General features: G+C 46.9%; 1 protein-coding gene and 1 long non-coding RNA gene across 8 annotated transcripts in view; both read right to left on the minus strand.

Annotated features, from left to right (window-relative positions):
- MTSS1 (MTSS I-BAR domain containing 1) overlaps positions 1 to 10,515 on the minus strand; it is a 185,603-nt gene that overhangs the window by 113,249 nt on the left and 61,839 nt on the right. The gene's annotated exons all lie outside the window — the stretch shown is intronic.
- LOC116529099 overlaps positions 4,002 to 10,515 on the minus strand; it is a 17,989-nt gene continuing 11,475 nt past the window's right edge. Inside the window, exons 2-3 of the long non-coding RNA XR_004259383.1 lie at positions 8,831 to 8,837; positions 4,002 to 5,919 (exon numbers count right to left, since the gene is read on the minus strand). This is a non-coding gene — a long non-coding RNA (uncharacterized LOC116529099). The remainder of the gene's footprint in view (positions 5,920 to 8,830; positions 8,838 to 10,515) is intronic.

The following is a 10,515-nucleotide window of genomic DNA, read 5'->3' on the forward strand; positions in this document are numbered from 1 at the left end:
GAGGCCCCTTTGCTCAAGGAGGCTTCCCACAGACGCCTTGGCAAAGACCTACAAATGAAGCCAAAAACAAGTGTCCTCCGGAGGGGAGGAAAACGCCACCCACTGTGTTCACTCGCCCTCCCCATTCCCCTCCTCAAGACCAAAGCCTCCGAGGCCAATTAGGAAACCAAGCTGCAGCACGCCCCATCAGCCCAGAACCCCACCCCACCACCTGCCCAATCCATGCTCCCACCAAGGTCAAGAGTAGGACTGTCCCACCTCCCCTTTCTCCCCACACTCTTTCAAGCAGTAGATTCTGTGAATTCTCCTTTTCCCTTTCTTGGCTCCCCTACAGAGGTGGCTCCTTATTCCTCTACTTAGAAAAGCCACCCTCCTCCCTCCTCCCTCCTCCTCCTCCTCCTCTTCCTCTGCAGACCCTCCAAGTATCAGCATTTGATATTTTGCACCTCTGTCCATTCCCGTGTCCTTTTGTAAATGGCCTCCTACGGGCAAAGCACAGTGAATATGAAGATTAGTAAACATGGTCCCATTCCTCAAGGAGGGCAGAGCCACATGCACAGACAGAAAGTCAGGACGGTAAACGCCATGGGAAGAAGGTCAGATCACGGGGGCTTCTCAGGAGATGACACCCAGTTTGAGTCCAAAAACACAGCACAGAAGTAACCTGTGCCCAGGTTGGTGGGAAGACACAACACACACTTCAGCAGGAGAAGCAGGTGAGGTGCAGGTGGGGAATCCCAGAAGAGATGAGTGGCTGGACTGGCAGGCAGAAGCCAGTGCCTGCCGAGCCATCCCCTCTCCAGTCCTTGGGGGTGCCACCTATAGTTCTGCTGGGCTTTTCCCAGGAGTGGTTTCATGGCTTAGAACCACAGGCAGAAGTTCAACCTGTCATCATGGACAGCCAAGCCAATGGTCCTAATTAAAGTCTCCTGAAACACAGGCATGGCCATCTTCTTCCAGCGAGGCCCGTCTCCAGATAAATGCTCCTCTACCACACTGCCAGAGGCTGGTCCTCCAAGAAGCTTCTTGCTGGCCTTTAATTTGGTAGCACCCAAGCCTTCTAGTCTGAACCCAACCATTTCAGGTTACAAAATGTCTCTCTAATCGTTGGGAGTACGTAGACCAGAGTTTAGGAGCACACAAGATTAGAAGCCACACTCTAAAATTGAGCCCTTCATTTCCCCTTAGGTTTTAAATAGGACTGTGACCACTTGGTCATATTACACCTAAGAGCATACATACTCACAGCCTCTGGTAACACTGAATTACAGGCAACAGCATTCTTGTTTGTCAGGAGACCTGTCTAGTCTAAAATAGCAAAATCTGCAGTGAGAGCACTTTACTAGTTAGCTTTTGCTTACGTCAAGTCACCAGTCACTTCAACCTCCAGGCCTGTTTCCTTCTACATAAACAATACCACCGTCACCACCACCATCCTCACCATGAAATAAAGTGAGCAACTGCTATGCATCTGGCGCTCTTCACAGTAACACTACAAAGTAGACTATTCTATTTCGCTGATTCTAAGGCCAATCCTAGAATCCCTTTTACAGTTAATCCTTTACCCTGCACAATTTAACATCTCTGAAAGACATTTCATAGTTTAGTTGGCAGGATTTTTTTTTCCTTAGTGCTACATAAACTAAAGGTGCAGCTAAATTTGACAGTTCTTGGATTTGAGGAAATAAAACATTTTTTATCCCCATCGTATTAATATGAACACCAAGCTTGGAGAGGGTAAATAACTTGCTGTAAGACAAATGTTCATACCAGATAATCTGGTCAGTCACCAGCCCTTAAACTATTTGAACATGTCTATAATAAGAAGCAGGGCTGTCTTCCAATGTTGAAACAAAAATTCATCCTGCTGTGTCTAAGACATTTCTATCTTTGGGATTCTTTAAAGATTTATTTGCTCAATTTGATAATCGGTTCAGTGGCTAATTCTATTTTTCTCCTCAATTCATTCCATGAACATTGCCTTCTTTCCTTTTTCTAGCTCTGCAGAACTGAGTTCTTAACATTTCACCCACAGTTCACCCACTCACTCAGTCTCACCGCAGGGCCCTTGTTTACCTTGTCTCCACCCCAATTCTCCACACTCTTCCAGGAAGACTTTGGTGATTTCCCCCTGGCTTTTCTCTTTTCTCCTTTCACCCGGCCTCTTGCCAGGCCCTGGCTTGTCCAGACTGATCTCAGACAGCCTAGCAATTAAAAATCTGACCCCCAGAGACAATCTACAGTGTTGAGGTTCCACTCTACTGCAGATAAGTCTCATGATGTTGGGCAAGTTACTTAACCTATCTGTGGCCTCCATGGCTTCACCATAAAAGATTAGACCCCATTTCACAAAGCTGTTGTGAGAATTCAGAGACAACACACATACGGATACAATGTGCTCATTAGCACCCAGCACACAGTAAGTTGTCAGTAGTCCCGCTCCATGATGATGTCCTGCTTATCTGTATACAGTGTCCATCAAACTGATCTCACTGGGGCAGGGACATCTGTATTTCCTAGCATAGCCCCAGGACAAGCACTGTGGCTAGCTCACAAGAGCTTAAGAAACTGATGAATGAATGAATACATGGACGCATGAATGTGTGTGTAACACATGCAAGGCATTGTGCTCAGGAACACAAGGGCAAGGCAGCCATGCAGAGTATCAACTCTAATACAAATGCTAAATACAGGTTCTGGTCATGTGCTGTACAAGCACGATAGAGGGAAAAATTAACTCTGACAAGCAAGCACACTAAAGAAAAATACTGATAGAAGCACAGGAACAAAGACAAAGGAACAAAGATATAAGAGAAAATGGCACAGGCAATGACAGAGGCTTAGAGTGCATGGTCTAGCACGGGCATCGGGCTGAGATCACCACCGGGACCTACAGACCCCTTGAAATTGAATGAAAAACTGAGTGAATATGTACCTTTCCAGGGAGGCGGTCCGTAGCGGTCAGTTCCTAGAAGGGGTCTGAGGTCCAGGAAGATGAAGGGCCCCTGTGATAGGTTGTTGGTCGTGGGGTAGGGACAGCGGAAGGAGAGTAAGGAGGGGTGATCACTGCAGAGCGAGCCCAGTCAGCAGATTGTGAGCTTTATCATGGGACTGTTAATGGGGGTCCTGGGGCGGGGGTTTCAAATAGGGAAGAGGGGTGATCAGATCTGAACCACAGGAGAGAAAATCCATCAGCAGTAGGGAGAGGAGAAGGTCATGGAAGAGTTTTAGAGGAGACTTGAAGAAGGCAATGGGAGTAAGGACAGAAATTAAAGTTCCCATTTAAGAAGCAAGGGAAAGTCCAAATGAACCCAAGACAAATCTAGTCTCACTAGCTGTATAAAAAGAATAGAAGAACACATCTAAGAAGCATGCTGGGATTCAGGTGGAGAGGAGAGGAGAAGGCCATGCCCTGGGTTTCCCCCTATCTTAGGATTTGATTTGAGACGGTGAGTTTGAGGAGAAGGCATGACCTCCATGGAGAGGTGCTCTTGCTGGGGGATACGGAGCTCACCAGGGGATCAGGCCTGGGGCTGTGCACGATTCTGACACCATCTCAGGGCAGCTGTTGAAGGGTGACATGTTTCTGAGCAAAGGCCAAGACAGCGCCTCCAAGAATCCCAATGGGGAGAAAAAATGAAAAATACAAGGACGGGCGCAACAGCTCAGGCCTGTAATCCCAGCACTTTGGGAGACCAAGGTGGGCGGATCACAAGGTCAGGAGTTCGAGACCAGCCTGGCCAATATGGTAAAACACTGTCTCTACTAAAAATACAAAAATTAGCTGGATGTGGTGGACCACGCCTATAGTCCCAGCTACCCAGGAAGCTGAGGCAGGAGAATCACTTGAACCCAGGAGGTGGAGGAGGCAGTGTGCCAAAATCGCACCACTGCACTCCAGCCTGGGTGACGGAGTGAGATTCTGTCGAGAGAGGGTGGGGGGAAGGGAGAGGAAGAGGGAGAAAAAGTGAAAGTGGGAGAGAGAGAGAGAAAAGGGGGGGGGAGTAGGACGGGGAGGGGGACAACCAAAAAGGTGCCCCCAGAGAGAGAGGAGGCAAACTAGGAACTGGCAAGTCCCTGAGGCTAACGGGGGAAAACCCTCATGGTGGGGTGGTCAAGGCATCCAGTGATGAGAGAGAACACGGCAAGATGAGCCCAGAGAAGGGACAATCGAACTCTGCAGCGTCCTCAGCGAGAATTTCAGCAGAATCACACAGCAAACCTCATTAGTTCAGGCTCTCATTCAGCCTTAGCGACAGATCAAGGATGAGGCCTTAGTTCATTTAGAAAATGCATTTTTGTAGATAGCACTGACTACCATAATATGTTCTTAGAAGGTGTCTTCAACATTTAAGACCACAAACCCTCTTGAGTTATGATGTGGTAGGAGAACACAAGACACGCAGAGCCAAAACCCCTGGGTTCAAATCTCAGCTCTTTTAAGGGGTGGTGGGTTAGGGGCTGACGGGTTAATGGGTACAGAGTTTCCGTTTGGGAAGATGAAAACGTTCTGAAGGTGGCCGGTGCTGGTAGCTCTACACAACAGTGTGAATGTGTGTAATGCCACTGATTTATCCACTTAGAAATGGTTAAAATGGTAACCTTGATGTTAGGTATACTTCACCACAATAAAAAATAACAACAACTCTGGGAGGAGGTATTATCATTTTAGACACATGAGGAAACTGGAACTTTAAAAGGCTCCGTGGTTGGCAAGGTCACACAGCTACCCTGCTCTGAGCTAAGATTCAAAGTCTCCAGGTGGCCAGGCACAGTGGCTCACACCTGTAATCCCAGCACTTTGGGAGGCTGGGGTGGGAGGATCACTTGAGCCCAGGAGTTCAAGCCCAGCCTGGGCAATATGGCGAGACTCTGTCTCTATGAAAAATTAGCCAGGAATGGTGGTGTGTACCTGTGGTCCCAGCTACTCGGGAAGGGGGGTTGGGGGAAGATACCTGAGTTCGGAGGGTTGAGGCTGCAGTGAGCCATGATCGTGCCACTGCACTCCAGCCTGGGGGACACCACCCTGCCTCAGAAAAAAACAAAATCAAAAAAAAGTCTCCAAAGCTTTCACCTCCACTGCTGGGCTCTAAAATCAAGTCAGCAACAGGCCAGGACAGCAACTGCCGAGGCCACAGTGTGACCAGCCACAGTGGGCTGGAGGAAGGTGCTGATTCTACTTCTGTTTTCTCACAGGCACAGTAAGTTCCCCTTTCCCCTCTGGCCAGGCATGTTTTATTGAGGTCCTATCCCTACCGACGTGTTCATGGAGAGTGACGCTGTGGACCGGGGTGTCAGCAGAGCTGCTTCCTCCAACAGACACAAAGCCAGGTCTCCACACCTCAGCTCATATCTACGGCAGGAATTCATGCCATCCTCGCTCCATTTGAAAACTCCCCTTTCTCATTCATGCCCCTACTGGGTCTGCAGGCAAACACCTCCTTCCCTGTCATCACAGCTGGCTAAAAACTTCCCAGTAGCCCCTTTGTGTCAGGATAGCAAACAGACCTGCAAGGTCAACTTAGCACACACCCTGACACTCTTCAACAGCATGCAGACTCGGTTATTAGGGAGGGAAAACCCACACCTCTGAAAGGGACCAGAAAACAAAAATGAAATGACTTCAGTAGTTACGCCAAAATGAAGACCTCAGTGTGTCTGGCCACCCATGAAAAAGCTGACCGACACCCAGAACCCAAACTCCATTCTTAGATATATCGACAGGATCTCACCCGACACAAGCTTTTGCCCAGCAAATTCCACAAAGCTTATGAAGCTCTGACTCACTTTGTTTCCGTGACATGCAAAACAGTACCACCACCTTCTTGTACACACGGCCCTTTCCCACACATTAGGGTACTGTCAACGATGTCCTGCATGTAGCAGGCTCCCAAAGCTGCTCAGTGAACACAAGCCTCACTGTTTAGACAGATATTCTGATTGTATCTGGCTTTTAAACTTTTGTGACAAAGCAAGTTGATCGTTGCTGACTTCCTTTTGTTCCACTTGCGACGTGGAGCCAAAGATGGATCTCTCGGTAAACACCAGCCACAGAATAGAATAAGACCCCCCCTACCATCTACACATGTCAAAAGTCCAATCCTCAGAAGAGCATGATCATACGGTGCAATTAGAAAAGACTTCAGCCCCATGGTTTTGGATTCTATTTTCTGGATAAATAATTACTCATTTTCTAATTAAACAAACAATTAGTAGAAAGCACAGCCTGAGAAACTGTGTAGGTGGCACCGTCTCATTCCGCTGAGCTCGTGTGACGAATGATGCTAACTAAGGGGTGAAGAAAACTTTTGGCTCCTACTGTTTGCACAAACCGATACAACCACACAGCCCAGCATTTACAGAACAGCTCACTCCAAACATGAAACAGACACTCTGAATGACTGACATCCTAAATAAGGAAACAGTTCCTTTAGACAAAGGCCAGATTTCTTGGACTTGGGGGAAAAAAAAGAGAACTGGCTAGTGAATATATTGAAGGTAGTTTTGTTTATTTTGGGGTTTGTTTTGTAGCACACTGCAGAAGGTACCCGCCAGAATGAGTCAAAGACAATGACCTACATAGTTCTGGCTGCTTTCTACTAACATTCAGTGCCTTTGTCTATACGTATTCAGGGACACGAAGGAAAGCAATGACCTTTATAGATCATGTGCTAAAATCTGCTGGTTCCATTTGGCTACGCAAAGTTAATGTTTACTCTTTTGGGTTTCGTGCTGGTAAAAGTAAGCGGGTAGCTACAGAACACTAGAGGAGTCCTCCTACACTAGATAAGGCAGATGGTACGTGCATCTTGCTCCTGCTCTACTAATAGTATCCAAGTATCTCTGCAGTGGGATGTGTCTGCAAGCACAGGCTATTTTAAAATTCATTCATGTAAAGTTCTTATTCATTTCATTCATTCAGTAAATATTTACTAAATGCCAGGTACCGTGGATACAGAGAACATAAAAGAAAGTGCTACCCTCATAGAGCTTACATGCTAATAGGAGAGTAGTAACAGGCAAAACAAGTGGTTCACGCCTGTAATCCCAGCACTTTGGGAGGCGGAAATGGGTGGATCACGAGGTCAAGAGATCAAGACCAACCTGGCCAACATGGTGAAACCCAGTCTTTACTAACATACAAAAATTAGCTGGGTGTGCTGGCGTGCACCTGTAGTCCCAGCTACTCAGGAGGTTGAGGCAGAAGAATTGCTTGTACTCGGGAGGCTGAGGTTGCAGTCCACCAAGATTACACCACTGCACTCCAGCCTGGCGACAGAGCAAGACTCCGTCTCAAAAAAAAAAAGAATTTCATAGAATTCTAAGTGCCATAAAACACTGCCAAGGAACAGAAAGTATAAATAGGGTGCGCAGTGGGAGGAGGATGGGGTATTTTTGCTGGGCACTCGGAAAAGGTCCTCCTGAGGTTATATTTGAGATGAAACCACACAAAGATCTACAGAACAGCAACCGAACAGAGGGAACAGCAAATAGTCATCTCGGGATGGAAAGGAATATGGCCAATTCAGCAAACAAAAGGGACCAGTGGTGGCAAAGGAGATTAGGCTGAGGTCCCCCCACACAGCCTTGCAGGCATGGTTAGGGACTCCTGACTTTGTTATACTTGCAAAGGAGTCTTGGAAATCAATAAAAAGATACAAATTTAAATACGAATGTATGTTTGAGCTTAGCAAACATGATAGACTTAGGATTGATCTTTTGAGCAGCATGACTGAAAGCAAGGAAGTGAGCTTCAGATAAACACCATTTGTATAGCACCCTAGGGCTTACCAAGAGCTTTCCCCCTACCATCTCATCTGGATGTTTAGATTGGGGGCAGTGATGCCAGAGGTTAAGGACAAGCAATAAAAAGAGCTCCTAGCTCTTAATTACCAGGAAACCAATTCATCCAGTCTCCAAAGTGGTTAAAGAAGAAAACTCCAGAGACTGTAGATTAAAGGGGGTGGCTTTAGCGTTCTTCTCCCTCTGAAGATGTCAAATAATCTCTCTAAAATGGCTTAAGATACAGAGCCCACGAGTACTAAAAGACCAGGTCAACCAAAAGAAAACACAGCTACCATATTAAATACAACACAAGGGCATCCTTAATTTTCTACGTGATTATAGTCCTGATGAAGCCATCAAGATCATGGCTATAACCTTCTAGAGCATTTTCCTTTTTTTTTTTTTTTCCCTGAAAAGCCTTTGCATCCCAGTGCCAATAAATAAGCTCATTGGGCCTAGAATGCTCTAACCACTGCCCTTCTAAACTGGCCTCCCTTCCACATCCGCCATGGCAGGCTACACTCCCTCAAATACTTCCCCCTTTAAGATTTCTGACCTCCAGATTGTCCCACTGAGTCTTCCTCCAGAATCGAATCCCCACCTGACCTCATGACTTACACCAACCTTCTTTCTCCCATTGCTTCCAACCCCGTTCCCCACTCCAGAGACCTGTCTCCTCACAGTCTTGCATGGGTGCCAAGCTGGACAGGATACCTCAAATGATGGGGCCCCTCTTGCTAGCCTGTCCTCCCTCCTTCCACCCACTCACCGAGTCCTCATGGGCCAGGAAAGTCACCATTCTCTCATGGAGTCTCCCTTCACTAGTCTCGCCCTCCCTGCCTTCTCCTCTAAAACTGCACAGCAGATACAGCAACCCCCAAAGTTTCTCTAAAGGAAAGATAACTTTTCTGAAGATGACCACAGTGGAGATAAGAGTGTCCCAGGACATCCCTATTCTCACTGGATGGCTCAAACATTGGAGAAGGACTCATGGCAAGAGCAAACTAGTTCACGATGTCCCGATACAAGTTTGAAAACTGGTTACTGGACACCTGACTTCATCTAGACAATAGTTCTTGCAGGACAAACACCAGATACCTCTTATATAACCACCACCCTAATTAAGAACACAGCATTCTGCCTGCATGAAACACACACCGTGATCAACGTCCATTTCCTGTGTCGGAAGAGTTTAGGAAGAAGAGATTGAGATTCTCTGTCTATAAACACATTATGATCAATACTATCTGTGGAGGCAACAAGGCAAAAGCTCAATTTTTGCCATATTCAGTGACCATCAGGAAATTTCCCGACCAATGCAACTCACACAAAGGATGCATGTTTCCATGCATAGCAAGCACTATGTGAAAGTTTTAAGAGAAATCCAGCAGCTACATCCATAGAGATAGCAGTTGGAATACGTGCTTCATAATTTCTGAAGGAACACTAATTAAGAATGTACTTTTTTCAGCATTTGTGAAGTAGTAAGATACATCCAGACTACAAAAGATACAAAGACAGTGTTAACATGTTAATGTTATTTTTGTTCACTTAAAAATATGGGGAATGGGCCCATTGCAGTGGCCCACGCCTATAATCCCAGAACTTTGAAAGGGCAACATGGGTGGATGACTTGAGGTCAGGGGTTCAAGACCAGCTGGCCAACATGGTGAAGCCCCATCGCTACCAAAACTACAAAAAGTAGCTAGGTGTGGTAGCACATGCCTGTAATCCCAGGTACTTGGGAGGCTAAGGCAGGAGAATTGGTTGAACCCAGGAGATAGAGTTGCAGTGACCTGAAATCACACCACTGCACTCTAGCCTGGGCAACAGAGCAACATTTTGTCTCAGAAAAAAAAAAATGCAGAGGGGCTGGGCACAGTAGCTCATGTGTGTGATTCCAGCACTCTGAGAAGCCAACATGGGGTCCTTTGAACCCAGGAATTTGAGAGCACCCTGGGTAACATGGTGAGACCTCATCTTTACAAAAAATTTTTAAAAAATAGCTGGGGGTGGTGGCATGTACCTTTAGTCCCAGCTACTCAGGAGGCTGAGGTGGGAGAATCTATTGAGCCGGGAAAGGCGAGGTTGCAGTGGGCTGAGATTGAGCCACTGCATTCCAGCCTAGGCAACACAGCAACACTGCATCCTAAAACACACACACACACACACACACACACACACACACACACACATGCGCGCGCACATGGAGAAGGAAGAAGGGCATGATGAAGAAGAAATGTGACCTCTCATTTATTGTCCAGGAAAGAGAGCCAAGTCCCAGGAACTGAATCTTGCACGTGGCTCTGGACCAAGCAGTGAGGATTTCCTTCAGGGTCACCCCAAGCTTGCAAATGAAGTTTCTGGGTGTTCTCACTGGACTGGTGCACTACATTAGGAAGGTGAGCCGTATTTTAAAGTGGTCCCGAAATGCATAATGACAGCATAGGAGATATGAAGAAGGGAAAGCTACATAGCATCAAGTAAGAGACCACACTCATTTTCACAGCAAATGTCCCTCTTGGAGAAAATCGCTCCTTAGCCAGGCATGGTGGCAGGCACCTGTAATCCCAGTTACTAGGGAGGTGAAGGCAGGAGAATCACTTGAACCTAGGAGGTGGAGGTTGCAGTAAGCCAAGATCGCGCCTCTGCACTCCAGTCTGGGCGACAGAGTGAGACTCTGACACACACACACACACACACACACACACACACACACACACACACACA

This window comes from Sapajus apella, unplaced genomic scaffold (assembly GCF_009761245.1).
Source record: "Sapajus apella isolate SASKATOON/1434 unplaced genomic scaffold, GSC_monkey_1.0 scaffold3, whole genome shotgun sequence".
NCBI lineage: Eukaryota > Metazoa > Chordata > Mammalia > Primates > Cebidae > Sapajus > Sapajus apella.